Source organism: Enhydra lutris, unplaced genomic scaffold (genome assembly GCF_002288905.1).
Source record: "Enhydra lutris kenyoni isolate GAN:26980312 unplaced genomic scaffold, ASM228890v2 scaffoldscaffold26, whole genome shotgun sequence".
Taxonomy (NCBI): domain Eukaryota; kingdom Metazoa; phylum Chordata; class Mammalia; order Carnivora; family Mustelidae; genus Enhydra; species Enhydra lutris.
This window is the reverse complement of record NW_019154110.1, coordinates 9914008-9929763: the sequence shown is the minus strand read 5'-3', so window position 1 is coordinate 9929763 and position 15756 is coordinate 9914008.

Below are 15756 nucleotides of genomic sequence, written 5' to 3'. Positions count from 1 at the left end.
AGACAGTTTTCCAAAACAAACATACAGGGCTAGCCAGCAAACACAAGAAAAGATGTTCATCACTCATCACCACGGAATTGCAAATAACCACCACAATGAGATTGTGACCTCAGACCTGTCAGAATGGCTAAAATCAAAAACACAAGAAGTAAATTGCTAGAAGGTGGAGGGGAGACAGTAAAGTCTCCTCCAAACTGGGAGGGCACTTTGAGACCAGAAAATGAAGCAAGTTTATGAAGATATAGTTTTTCAGGTTTGTAAAGTTTATGAAGATATTCTAAAGCCGGAAGTGATTGTAAAGTGAGATGGTACTTTGTGTACGGGCCTGTGTGCAGTGAGGGTTAGTTATGTTCCCCTAATTTATATGGCTCCCCAAATCCGGGTGACTGCAGAGTCGGCTAAGCCTTTATGCACAGCCTTTCTATAGAGCGAATAAGTAACAGGTGTTTTAATTCTGCGAAGGTTCTCTTGAGGACGCTGCCACTAGTCTGACTCGGCCTCAAAGCTGTTCAGTCTCTGTGTCTTTCTGTTCCATGTTTTCAATTCCCAGGAGGGGAAAAGCGTCCAATTGATCAAAGATCTCAATCTGGATCATTCAGCTAATGTCAAGGAGACAGCCTTGAGTGGAGGAGCGTGGGCATGAGAGGACAGCCTTTGGGGAGTTGCTTTGGTCTTCCGTTAGCTTCTACCTTGACTTGTGGTCATCTGGAAAGGATTCCAGGGACACGTGTGGGTTCTAACCATACTGCCTCCGGCCCCTATAGGGACCAACCACGCTTTTGCTAAAAGGTCTCTCTTTTCCTCTGCTACTCCTAACGGGCCACATATCTTTAAGCTCAAGGTTCCAAGACTTACCTATCCTGGAAAGCAGAAAGAGGTCATATCTTATTTAGATCCACATCTGGCTGTCAGGCTGTCCTGATTTCACACCCATTTACCCCCGTCCCATCTCCTTAGTCTTGCCCGCATATTTTCGGCCATCCCAAGGTGTCTGCGTGTGCTCACCAAGCGCACTCATGGCCTTCTCATATGGCCTCCATGGTGTGCTCTGGTCTCCGCAAAGCCACTTGAGCCTGGAGGCCTCTCACTGCCCCCATTGTCAGTGTCCTCACGGGCAGGCCACCCTGTGCAAACTAACACTCTCTCCAAGTAGTTCCAAAGCTAGAAATCCCCTCAGGTGCCAAATGGTGCCTTGTTTCCATTAGTCTTCACTTGGTCACACCACATTCCGGATAGCAGTGGAGAGACTGCCTCTCACTTCCCAAGCTCAAAAGTCCTGTGAAATATTGAGTAGAGAGGACAGGTAGAAAGCCAATTCCTGCATCTCTCCCACCTCTCTCTGACATGGCCACCCCAGACTTTCTAGCAGCATCTCCCACCCGATTCATGTAGACCATCTCCTAGGAAAGCATGGCTGGGGCTTTTCAGACCAGGCAGTCAGGGGCTCCACTGGGTGTCATCTAGCCTTAATAGAATGAGGAGTGGCCTGGGACAGGCTCACCCCGAGGGAGAGAAAGGGACTAGAGAATTCAAAACAGTAAAACTAGGCTGTGGTTGCCAGAGGGGAAGGCAATCCATCTGGCTTGGGGACCATAACCTAGATTTGTCCTCAGTCCTTATAGATTATGCCCGAGCCTGTGAGACCATGGGACTGTGAGGAAAAAAAGCAACACAAAACCCTCAGCCTCTGCTTTCTACTTCCTTCTGCCCTTCCGAGGTTAATGGGCAGTTGTTACCTGTGATCTCTCAGCCTTGGGGAAACTCCAGTTCCATGCTTAGAGAAGACAACCTGTCCACTCTGTTGTTTAAAGTCTTGGTTCCTTGAAGGTGAAGCAGGACTGAAGGACGCTGACCTCCCCCATGCCTACAGAGCAGGGCCAGAGTGTGTCTCTGGAAGCTGAGGCCTGCAGGCACCTGGCCAAGGATAACACACACCTGTGGGTGCCGCCTTCCCAAACAAGCTCTTTCCACCAACGGCAATAGCCTTCCCCAATCAGCCGGCAAGGCCGCCAACAGTTAAGAGCTGCTGTGAGCAAACAGAAGACCACGGAGTAGGGTGAGCAGAGCTAAGCTCTAGGGAGCACCTTATCCACACCCAGAACCGAATGGGCTTCACCTCGTTGCGCCAACCCAACCATGGCACCATATTGAGCACCTCCAAGTCCCAGATCAGGACGCGGACACGGCTCGACTGGCTCAGAACTACTGAGGAACTTCGTTGCAGGGCTGGGTAGAGATACACTAGTTCTGTCTAACTTCTCAGGTCACGCTGTTTGTTCCGCACCACCTCTTGCCTTTTCCTCTACTGCTCATCCCCACCCAGGCTCAGGAGCACCTCTCCACCCTGTTCCCCCTCCAGAGGGACCACTGTTGTAATTTCTTGAGTTTCCCTCTAGAGATAGTTCCCCCCTCCCTGTACCCAATAATATTATGAAAATATTTTAATTTAATGCTTGGATTAATGTCAAGGTCATTTGGAATGTATATTTGCGCAGATACGTATTTGGTTAAATTCAAGATACATACCTGAGCTGTTTTCTGATCTTCTGATCAGACAACTTTTTTTCGATCCCCTTTATTTCTTATTTTACCTTGTGGCATATAATTGTATACTAATTGGAGAGATGAGCAATTAAATGCTTGCATTTCCTAATAGCAAGAGTCTCTCTTTTTTTTTTTTTTTTAAGTAGGGTCCACACCCGTGTGGGGCTGGAACTCACAATCCAGAGACCAAGAGTCCCACGCTCCACCAACTGAGCCAGCCAGGTGCCCCAGGAGTCATTTTTAAGGGTACACATGGTTCCATGAATACACATGTCTATTCATCAGGAACTTACCCTCAGTCACAGTCATCCCGCATTTTCTTCTTCTGATACATGTTGGCAGAACATGATTTGGTGGGGAGAAAGCAACAGTTGTGAACTTCGCATTCTCTCAAAAGAATGCAACCATTCTTCCGTAACTTAGTCTCCCAGAAATAGTAGATGGATTGCTATATTGTACTTGCATTTGAAATTTCTCACTCTGGGGGCGCCTGGGTGGCTCAGTGGGTTAAGCCTCTGCCTTCGGCTCAGGTCATGATCCCAGGGTCTTGGGATTGAGCCCTGCGTCAGGCTCTCTGCTCAGCAGGGAGCCTGCTTCCCCCCTCTCTCTCTGCCTCTTTGCTTCCTTGTGGTCTCTGTCAAATAAATAAATAAAATCTTAAAAAAAAAAAGAAATTTCTCACTCTGTGTTTACTCTGGGCATTTATCTCCCATCAGCCTGTAACATAGTAACATTGATTGGTGCAAGTAATGTAATACTCGTGTCATCTGATTTCATTCCCTTGTACTGCGGACATTAGTATTCAATCTAAAGGGATACAATTATGTCAAGGGCTCTCTGGTCTTGTTTTACATTTGTTTCATATTCATGGAATATGTACAGCAGATGTCTTTTTGCAGAGCAGAACTTTTTATTTTGTTGGTGCTAACTAGAATGAAATAAATAAATATGAGGCTGATATAAATGTAAACTTTTAATTTTTTTATTTTACAAATAATCATTGTATAAATGTTGAAAAATTTGGAAATGTATAAGGAGAAAAATGAAAATCATCCAACCTAAACAGATGTTTCTCCAAGGAAGACATACAGATGGCCAACAGGTACTTGAAAAGAAGCCCAATATCACTAGTCATCAGGAAAATACAGATCAAAACCACAATGAGATATTGTCTCACACCCATTAGAAGGTCTATTATCAAAAAAGAAATGAACAAAAAAAAAAGATGACAGGTGTTGGAGAGGATGTGGAAAAAAGAAATCCTTGAAAATTGTTGGTGAGAATGTAAACTGGTATGGCCACAGTGGAAAACAGTATGGGGTTCCTCAAAAAATTAAAAATAGAACTACCATGTGATCCAGTGATCCAGCTTCTGAGTATACAGCCAAAAAGAAAGGGAAGTGGTACCTTGAAGAACTATCCACACTCTTATGTTCTTTGAAGCATTATTCACAATAACCAAGATAGGAAACAACCAAAATGTCTGTCTACAGATGAGCAGATAAAGAGGTCACACACACACACACATACACACACACACAACAATATTATTTAGATGTGATTGCTTTTTTTTTCTTTTCAGCGTAACAGTATTCATTGTTTTTGCACCACACCCAGTGCTCTATGCAATCCGTGCCCTCTCTAATACCCACCACCTGGTTCCCCCAACCTCCCACCACCCGCCCCTTCGAAACCCTCAGATTGTTTTTCAGAGTCCATAGTGTCTCATGGTTCACCTCTCCTTCCAATTTCCCTCAACTCCCTTCTCCTCTCCATCTCCCCTCGTCCTCCATGCTATTTGTTATGCTCCACAAATAAGTGAAACCAGATGATAATTGACTCTCTCTGCTTGACTTATTTCACTCAGCATAATCTCTTCCAGTTCCGTCCATGTTGCTACAAAAGTTGGATGTGATCACTTTTTTATAGAATTTGTTATGTAAATCTTTTTGCAAGGGAAAGGGAAGGATTAGAACATGCTACCAGAGCTAAGAAATATGGGTATTCATTTGTGTTAGATCGTAAACCATGATATGGTAAACCGGATATGATTTCCTGAAATCATATCTTTCTGCATTTTTCTGCATCTAGACTAAGGGTCAACAGATGTTTTCTGTAAAGGGCAGACAGTAAGTATTTTAGGCTTTGCAGGTCATTTTCTCTGTCCCAGCTACTCAACTCTAAAGCTGTAGGGCAAGAGCAGCCAGAGATGATGTATAAACTGGTAAGTATGGTTATATTCAAATAAAATTCCATATAATTTCACTTGTCACTCAATATCGTTCATGTCAAGTGTAAAGACTAGTCATAGCTCGTGGGCTATACACAGAACCAGATGGGGGCTAGATTTGGCCTACGGGCTGGAGTTGGTGGATCCCTGATCCAAACTATCTGAAAACAAATTAAAAAATCAAAGTTGTCATGTCTGTCAATATTTTGGCAGTTTAAAAATAAAGCTACTTTGAATGAAGAGTTTGAAAACGTGTTTTAAGAGAAAAAAGTCCAAACTTGCTTTCAGGTATTATTCCATTTGTCTGCCTCTCCTCCCTCCCGAAGAGCTTCCCATGGCCTTGGTCATGACTAAATCCCTGCAGGCTGCTCAGTCAGGTGTGGCAAGTTCACACCGAGAGCTGTTCAGAATTGGGTACCCTTGGAAGCCTGGACAGAACGGGAAAATCCAGTCTGCGTGGCAAAGGTCAGAGTCAGAAAGGGGGACCACAGAAGGAGACCCCAGGTCCCAGCAGGGCCAAGCAGAATCCTTGTCAGGAGTGCACAGGGATGGCGGGGGGATCACATCCTGGTTCTAGAGTCATTGTGTAGTTGACCCAGACTCTTGTTTTTGCCAGGGCTTTTTTGGAAGACGCAGATTTGATTCAGCAGCTCAGTCCCTGAGCCCAAACTTGGTGCTCACTAAACCCACCCTCCATCTCCCTCCTTCCCCGTGGAGACTGAGCCTAGAGTTCTACTGGTCCCCAGAACAAACACTGTGGACCCGCTCACACTTAGAGACTCAGAGTAATACCCAGATGCCAGTAAGGACAGAGGAAGGAACTTGAGAGAGACGCCTCACTTTGTCCTCTCAGAGTCGTCAGAATTATTTTCAGGGCTCCACGGGCATGCATCTTAATATTTTATGCTACTTATGATACCACTAGTCCAGAGAGAACCCCTTGGAAACTTTAAATAGTGAAAAATTCCAATTAGATGATGCCAGCACAGTACTATTCTGGATTAGGGATTTTAAGATAAAGATTTTCTGTATAAAGCTTTACCCCTTGGAAACTTCAGCACTTGAGTAATGAAGTAGAGCGTTTCTCCCAGGGTGGTAGTTCCAAGGATAAAGAACAACCAGGAAAACTTGTGGAAGAGCCTGCACTTTTGTGACCTGGAGGGTGTGCAATGTACCTTCGTTGGCGGGGGGCGGGGGGGTGGATAGCCAGATACCTTTCCATCTACATGACCATCATTGCTGCTGACATAAAACACAGATTTACCATGACTCTTGCCCCGTTTAAACGCCTATCACAGAGCCCCGCTCACACTCTGAGTGGGCTGTTTAAGATGTTCCAGAATCTGTCTTGATCCTCCTTTTGTAGATTTCTCTCTGCCACTACCCCCAGCAAGTCTCCGCTGCCTCATGTGCTCTAAACCCCCATCACTTTGAGACATCTGGGGCCACGTCCTGCTGCTCCTTCTGTGCGGCTCGCTCTTCTTTACTCTCTGTTAAATCCTGCTCTCTGTCAAAATCTAGCTCAGACTATTACCACCTTTCTGAAGACACTGCATGCCAGTTTCCATGCTAGGATACTGATGATTTCAGTTGCCTTCAGCTTCCAACTAGACCTGTTTATGAGACCCAGACTGTTGTCATTTCCCCGAGCATACCTGGCCTGGGTTCACGCCTGACACCAGTGTTCACACAAATTAATGCTTGCGAATGCAAGCCAAAGAACCAATTCTGACCAACCTGAGAGAGCAGGAATTTTGGAAAGATATTATTAGGCAGCTCACAGAAACAGCAGGAAAGACTGGGGAAGCAGGCTCTGGAAAGTATCAGGAGCTAAAATAAGGCAAGTAACAACACAACCATGCACGGGTCACAGCAACAGTGTGGTTAGGATGTTATCACTGGCACCTCTGCTGTTGTGAATTGTTCCCAATGACCCCTAAGTCTTAGTGTCACTCCCTATAAATCTACATGGTCAGAAAGAAGCATCCTAATTCCAAGCCCTACTTCCAGGAAGTAGAGAGAGAATGTGTCTAGCTCATATCAATTTCCATGGAGTTTTCCCCCAAATAAAAGAGGGGGTTGATGCAGAAGAGAAAAATGAGAAGTTCCCAAAAGAACACAAATAGCTTTCTAGGGTCTTCAGAACCAACTGGATATGTACATAGAAATTGGAGGATGCTATTCTCAAGTATCTTAGCATGGGAGGGTCATACCTTGGCATTCAGAATGACAGATAAGAGGTGAGATTGTTGAGAATATTTTAAGGGTATACTCATGAACCCCCATAAATGACCAAATGAGACTGGAGCATGGAGACGTTTGGGACAGGGATGACTAAGCAGTAAAAGAAGACACCAGTGCTAATACACCCTCATTGCGATGCACAGGCTGATGCTGCCATTAGACACCGGGGTTATAAGATGTACTATATGGGAAGCAAGAGCAGGGAAGACTGAGACAAGCAGATATGGGAGACATAACTCAGCAGGCTAAGTTGTAGAATCCAGACAGAAGGAGGTAAACTCTGGGGGATGGAACAGTCAGCTCAAAACATCTTCCTTTTGTCTGGACTTCTCTGGGAGACATAGGTTTATCCTCTACTTAGATAACATTGGAAACAAAGGCTGTACCCCCAGAGCCTACCTCCTAACTGTATCATTACTCTTCATCACTCCAGGCAGGAGCTGGCACTTCCCAACTCAAAGCCACTTAAAGTCCCATGCCTCAAGGGTCAGGGTCACTTTCCTGGGTTCAGGCATCCAGTCCTGCTAGATACCAGTGCTTTCCCTTAGAATGGAATATTTCCACACTTGCTCCTTCCCTGGCTCCTTCTGAGTCTTGCCCTAATAAAGGCTGCTCCAATAGGCCTGCTGTGTGCTACCTGGTCATTAATTTTTATGCTTGACCAAATTCATATTCCCAGGATGCTGCAGAAAATATTATTGTGCCATTTGCTCTGCCTAAGTCACAGATGTGGAAGGAGGAAAGGAACTAGCTGGGACAGCCTTCCCCTGACCTGTTGGTATTCTGAAGGCCTTGTATTCATGGACTCCCTGCCTGTGCACACTTAGAGTCCTGCTAACCCACCGGGCGTCCACCACGATGCCCAGAAAGGAAGAATAATGCAGCCAGGATAATGCCACAGGTACAGTTTATTTTGGACACAAGCTCTTTAGAAAGCAGTCCCTCCACCACTTTAGATATTCTACTTCCAGGGCTAAAATCCCAGGGATGGGTGTTAGCCAGGAATGGACTGTGGGAGAGTCTTCTTAGTGCCAAGCATCAGATTCGTGGATTCACGAGAAATCTCCTGGCGCTGGGATCCAGGCATGCTTAATGAATGTTAAGGGACAGGATACTTGCAGACGTGACCACATCCATTGCTGCAGCATTTCATGCTCTTCATGTTCTTGATGCCCCCTTCAACCTCGGTGGCTACATGCTCACTCTTAGGCCCCTATTTTACAGCTTGGCCCTAGGGAAAATGTTCTCCCTGCTCCAAAGGCTGCACAGTCCCAGTGGGCAAGAAACTGGCACTGTCATAACCTTCTTTATTCCACTTCATTAGAAAATCTCTGATCACAGATAGCCACCTCCCTACCTCTCACCTATGCCGTGTTCATCCCCAAACTACTCCTTTGTGGCATCCCCATCCAGGTCACGTCTCCCAGCTAGAGAGAAGCCCCTTCTAATCAGACCCAACCCAATATGATAAGAAGAATGAGAAATTCAGGATGACTGTTCCTGTAAGTCAAAGGAAACAGGTCTGCTGAATGCCCAATCTCCATTCTATAGCGGACACATTGCCTGCTTCTGTGCCAAACCATTCCTGGGTCGGAAGCTGGGCTCTGGGTCTTCTCTGCTCTCGGGTAGAATCCCCTCAGCATCCTCACCTCTGAAAGGAGGTCTCCAAGCGCAGGCCAGCTCCACTCCCATGGAGACGAAAGCCATCAGAACAAGGACTGCACCTGTCTTCATGCTGCCTTTGATGTGATGCACTCAAGGAATCCAGCTCCAATTTCTAGGTCAGGGTCAGCAGAAGGGAGGGCGGGGCCAGAGGCAGTAGAACAAGACAAGTCTGTGGAAAGGTAAGCTGTCTAGGGACTGTCCCCTGCTGCTCTAGTTCCTTCATTCTGTTTCACAACCGGTTTCCCTCCTGGTTAGGGGGTGATTTCTTAGAGATGCAAATGCAAAAGGAAAGCTTAGCATACCTTTTAGGCCTCTGTTCATTGTTCTGTTACAACTTGGCACTGGTTTATCTGGTGCCCTTAGGAACTGGGGCCAAAGAAAACAATTGTGAAATTCAGAACTTCAGAGTGAGACCTTGAACTATGAGGGCATGAGGAATTATATGCCTGGGCCCATCTTGGGCCCCTGGGAATCCAGATATGGCTAAATGCTTCCTTCCGGGACAGATGGTTGAATGTGTGCTTTGGAGCTACATCTAGGGCTGAGATCCCTGAACAGGTATGAAAGGTGAGGTACCCCTTCACCCGAAGGTAGTAACAGGTGGCTGTGAAGTCACTCTTCCAAGGAAATCAATGTTCAAAGATCCCAGCTGGCCAGGCCCTTGGGGGTTGAGAGACAGGATCCATCCTGAGTGTCGGTGGCCTCTGACATCTTCTGGTCTGGAAGCAGAGGTTCCTTGAGAGAGGGCTGTGTGGGTGAGCAGGGTGAGCTGAACACAGGACCGTACTAAGTGTTCAAAGGGGTCGGAGTAAGAGATCCACCCTCTTTCCTACACCAGTTACAGGATCTCAAAGAAAGGGGCATAGGGTTAAAACCCCAATGACTGTGGGAATGAAGACAAAGTCTGCTTTGTCCTTGGTGATCAGGGTGGGACCAGCACCTCCTGGCCGCCTCTGGGGAGGCCTGGACGAGGAACCCTATGATCAGAGAAATACTAAGCCAACCCAGAGTCAGAGGAGGGCTCTCACACCCAGCTCACACCCAGCATCTCATAATCTTTGGATGCCCAATGGGCGCAAACATCAGGAATGACTCTTCAGTCTGGAGGAGGGACAGGGAACCTGGAGAGGACAGGGCAGCTCATTACAGGGCGGAGATCAATGGACCCGGGTGGCACAGAGCACAGAAAGAGCAAGCCCAGATCCAGTCCCTAGGGGGCTGGCCAGATCCCAGGCTGCTGGTAGCGTGGCCTGGGTGAGTGTCTGGAGCCCGGCCAGACAGCCCCAAAGAACTTGCAGCAGAAGCCTCCAGTATGCTGGTGGCAAGGGGAGGACTCTCTTTTCTCCTCTAAAAGGGACCCAAACATGACTCTAATCATCTACCAACATAACCTTTGAAAGTTCATTTTTACGGAACAAATACATGCATTAGTGCTTGTGATCAATGATTCAGACAATCAGATATATCTACTTAAATGTTAGTGGTTTGTTGTGTATTTTTCTGAGGTCTTCATCTATGCTTTTATAAACACACATATGTGTATAAACAAATACATCATTTTTTGGCAGAAATAAAGTTATACATATTATTTTGCTTTGCCTCGATGTCTTAGAGAGCTTTCTGGGTATCTTTTTTTCTTTTTGTAAAATAACTACTATCTAAAATTCCATTAATGAATGGTTCATAATTTATTTAACCAAGATTCAATTGTTGAACATTTAAATGGTTTTTGGTGGAGTTGGGCTTTTTTTCTGGTTATTATAAACAATGTGCTACTTATATACATCGTACACTTTATATGTACTTCTTTGTTTATATATGTCAGTATTTCCCTCAGATTAGATGCCTAAGCATGGAAATACAAAAGCTTCATTTCCTGTAGGTTTGGAAGATGTTGCCAGATTGTCCTCCTAAAAGACCACACAACTTACACTTCCTCCCATAATGGAAGAGACATCGATTCCTCCCAAACTAACCCAATACATTTGTAATCCTGCTTCCTCGAGTTAAATTTTTTAAAGAATTTATTTATTTATTTATTTATTTGAGAGAACATGAGCAAGGAGGGAGAGAGAGAATCTAAAGCAGACTCCACACTGAGCACAGAGCCCAATGTAGGACTCAATCTCACGACCCTGAGACCATGGCCTGAGCCAAAATCAAGAGCTGGAAGCTTAAGTGACAGGGCCACCGATGTGCCCCTTCAAGTTAAATATTTAATGGACTGTTTCAAGCTGTGCGTTCCTATACCCCCCATTGCATATGTCCCATTTGGGAATGTGGAGCAGGGACGTCTCACCACAGTCATGAAGAAACATTTAATTAATGGAAATTACATAAGACAATTTAATCTGGTGTTGACTACTCCGAGTTTCTAGTAAGAAGCAAAGGGTAATGATGGCCTGAGACAGCTCTGCAATAGCATGCACATCAATATTGGCAGTTGTGAGGTTGCTAAGGAGGGTCTCTTCCATAATGATGGGAGGACTTGACCTTCCTTAAGCAGGACTGTTTCTCAGGCGCTGTGCTTGCTCCCCATCCATCTTCTCACCCATCTCACCAAAGCCTCACAAACCTGTGGGGTTACCTCCGTTGGCATCCCTATGTCACAAATGAAGAGTCTGAGACTCGCAGAAAGTCCCTGCATTGCAAACACTCCAAGCCCACCGCGGAATCTCCAGTGGTGGGGTCCAGAAAAGCTCTCTAGATGCCTGTCATGTACATCGATGGGAGGAACACATCACCCACCTGATAAAACATGATTTCTTTGCGACAAACAAAACAATGTCCCTACTGCTCCAGGAATGATCACGAATCTGGGGATTTAGCAAGTCCTTATGACACACTATCACTTGAAAGGGCCAGGTGCCTGCAGCAGCTGTCAGACATACATAAAAAATTAAGGGAAAAGACTGAGTATAGACATTGGGAATTCTCAGAAGTCCTCAGTCTGCAAAACCCAGCCTTTTACCTGTAGCCATCAGAGTTTTATTCCTTGGGGTGTGTGTGTGTGTGTGTGTGTGTGTGTGTGTGTGTGTGTGTGTGCCTGTGTTTCAGGGTGGCAAGTGAGACCTTGGAGTATAGGCACTTCCATGTCTAGACTCTTAAATTGACTAGAATTCCATTTTCCCTGGAATTCCATATCCCAAAGAGTCATTTCTCATCCCTGCCAAATCCTTCAAACACCTAACTGCATGCTCAGCCCACCAGCCCCAGACCTTGCTCACGGTGCAGCTTTGTCCTACGGCATGACAAGCCGAGGGTGAACAACAATACATTTTGTTATAGAGCATAAGACTTGGCTAGGACAGAGATGAGGACATTTTAAGTCAAATGGCACAGAACCAGCCAAGGAAGTCTCTTTTCAAAAGCTCAAGGAAGTGTTTTGTGTCGGAACTGAAGTTGTCCAGCTGGCAAGAACTTTGTAAATCCAGAAGTGTAGGTGTGCCTGGATGGCTCAGTTAGTTAAGTGTCTGATTTCTTATTTCAGCTCAGGTCATGATCTCGAGGTCATGAGATCATGACACATGAACTCTGTGTCAGCCTCTGCTCAGTGTGGAGTCTGCTTGGGATTCTCTCTTTCCCTTTCCCTCTGCCCTGCCCCTCACTCTTTCTCTCTCTAAAATAAATAAATAAAATCTTTTTTAAAAAAAGGGGTGGGGGGAAGAAGAGGGGAATCCCCAAGCCATTCTGTTAGGATCAAGCCTGTCTTCTTAAAAAAGAAAAAAAAAATGATGTTCTCTTTTCTTCTGAATGTATATAGTTCACACAATTTTCATATATCTAAAAATGAAACTATTTTTTTTAAATTTTATTTATTCATTTGACAGACAGAGATCACAAGTAGGCTGAGAGGCAGGCAGAGAGAGAGGAAGGGAAGCAGGCTCCCTGCTGAGCAGAGAGCCCAATGTGGGGCTCGATCCCAGGACCCTGAGATCATGACCTGAGCCGAAGGCAGAGGCTTAACCTACTGAGCCACCCAGGCACCCCTGAAACTATTTAAAATATAGACAAATGCATTCATCAATTTGTCTCTCAATTCCTACATCTTTTTCCATTTTCCTGTCTGCATGGACTCTATGGGAACCCAAGAGGAGAGGCGTTTAGAAGGGAGGACAGGGGGAGACACCTGGAAAAGAGAGAGAGGACGAAGTCCTCAGGTCTGTGCAAGGTGTGTGTGGAAAGCCACTCAGAACCACCATGTAGCCGCCGGGCTCAGCCAGCAGGAAGAACTGTGGTTTCTTCCTACCATCTGTGGCTCAGTTTATATCCTCGGTCACTGTTTCTGCTGGGTCAGCTCCTGGCCACCTAGGAGGAAAATGTGTATGTCATGGGAACATAACAGAAGAGTCTGGGTTGGAGTGGGATGGGGAGAGAACACAGAACTTGCATGAACCAGAACATGAAGAAATAGAGCCCCCCCCCCCCCCCGCAACTGGAGAGAGAAATGGGGGACGCAGACATTGCAAAAGAGTAGGTTTCTGGTCTCTACCCAGAAACCTGGTAAAATAAGTGGAAAGTCAGATACCAACTCCCTGACCTCAGGCTAAGAAAGGAAGTTTCATGAAGAAAGGAGAAAGGAAGAACCAGTCCCTTATTGTGCAACAAGTGAAGCCCCACATTGCCCCATGGAGAGGATCCCACCCTGTCGTCGGTAATTCCAGGCTGAAGCACTTCTTCACCAGGGTATTCGGGTCTCCTTCTACCCTCCCTGGATCTCTGGCCTCCAACGAGCTGAATTCCTCCCTTCCCGTTTGCGCAGGGGCAGGGAAGTGTGGGGAAAAGGGCTCTATGTGAAAGAGGAGACCCAGATTCTGGCCCGAACTCTGCCCTCTCTAACGGTGAAAAAAGAGACGAATTGGGGCTCCGCTCTGGGCTTCATTTGACAAATAAGAGGATGGACTCCTCCAGATAGGAATCCAAAACCCCTCTCCCCCCACTGACACCCCCAGAAGGTCACGGTGTCTCAAGAAGAGGCAGGCTTCCTCTTAACCTAGCTGGCAGGTTTGTACCCTTGGTGAAGTTTCAGCCTTCGCGTTTAGCTGCTACAGCAGACCCTCCTCTGGAGATACCTCACTTCATTATAATACATTGCCTTGGAATGTGTCCACTTCACCCTGAGTTTCTCCTGCAGGGAAGTTGGTCTCATCTTCTAGAATGTTCCATTCCCTTCCGCACTGAGGAGGGAGTGACTTGTCGGTTGGGATTATATCAGTTTTCTATTGCTGCTGTAACAAATTAATACAAACTTGGTTTCCTGAAACAATGCTCATATATTCTCTTAAAGTTCTGGAGTTCAGAAATCCAAATGTTTCCCTAAGTGGAAATCAAGGGAATCAGCAAGGACTGCACTCCACCCAGAGGCTCTAGGGGAAAGCCATTTCCTTGCTTTTTCCAGCTTCTAGAACCGCACTCTTGCGTCACTTGACTTGTGGGCTCTTCCTCCATCTTCAAAGCTGGCCGCGTAGCATGGGTTGTCGCATTAACTTCTTCTCTCCATAGTCAAATCTCCCTCTGCCCCCTCTTATAAAGGTGCTTATGACTCCATTTAAGATCCAGTCAGATAATCTGGGAAAATCTCTCCACCTCAATGTCTTTTACTTGATCATATCTGCCAAGTCGTTTTTGCTGTATAAGGCAATCTTCACAGTTTCTGGAGATTAGGATGTGGATATCTTGGGGGCCATTCTGTCTACCATGGTGATCTATACCTTGTCTCAGGCCAGGGGAATATCCATTTTCTCTCCTAATCCCTTCCCTCAGAAGAGAGTATGTGTATCTCCCACCAAAGACCACACCCTGTCTTCCAGCCTACTTCCAACCCCCTCCCTTCGCTACTTTAGGCTATGCATTTAGGACAGTGTCATCCAATGGAACTTTCCACAATGATGGAAATGCTTTATATCTGTACTGTCCAACATGGCAACCACAAAGCTAATAATGTAGCTAATGAGCACCTGAACTGTGACTGGTGCAACTGAGGAAATGAATTCTCGATTCTATTTAATTTTCATTAATTTTCTTTAAAAGATTTTATTTATTTATTTGAGAGAGAGAGTGAGAGAGAGAGCATGAAAGTAGAGAAGGTCAGAGGGAGAAGCAGACTCCCTATGGAGCTGGGAACCTGATGTGAGACTCGATCCCAGGACTCCGGGACCATGACCTGAGCCGAAGGCAGTCGCCTAATCAACTGAGCCCCCCAGGTGCCCCTAATTTTCATTAAATTTAATAAAAATTTAAATAACCACTTGTGGCTAGTGAAAATATATTGGACAGCTCAGGTGTAGGCAGATGAAAAGCAAAAGCCAAGCCCAATCAGGCTCTGGGATGAAGGAGGTGGCTAATGCAGGGCAAGGAAGAAAATTGGCTGTTGGCCCCAGAGAGGTACATGGGCCCCATTCAGCTTTTGCACTGGACTAAGAACACTCAAATGATTTTCAGGGTAGCTCCTCTTCATCTGCCTCACACAATGAGTCATCCTTTAAGGGACCACAGAGTCATGTCACATGGAGCACAGAAAAGGGACTAACCTGGGATTTGGCATTGGCTAGAGTCCTCTGTCACACACTCACTAAGTCACTTCTCAGTCCCCCGCTCTGTTTCCATTAAATGAGTTGGATCAGATGATCTGAAAGGGCTCCTGAAATTTTAGTAGACTAAAATTCTATGTCCCATGGATCAAGGTTTGATTGTACATATAATTCTATTTCAGGCCCACATTCTCTCTGACCCACGTAAGAGGAAAAAAGAATTTTAAGTTTCCACATCCAGCAGGGAGCCCAACATGGGGCCTGAACTCACAAACCTGAGGTCAGGACCCTGAGATCCGGAGTTGAATGCCCAACAGACTGAGCCACTAAGGTGCTCCTATAAGAGGAAGTCCTGAGTGAAGAATTAAGGAGATAAGATGTGGCTCTAGGTTACTCCTGCAACCGTCCAGAACCGGATCTGACAATCTGACATTCATTCTTCCGTCCTCATGACAACACTTCACATTTGCTTTGGCTTTTCAAGAGCTGATCACTAACTAACCTAATCCTCGTGATGACCCTAGGAGGACAGACACGAGGCCC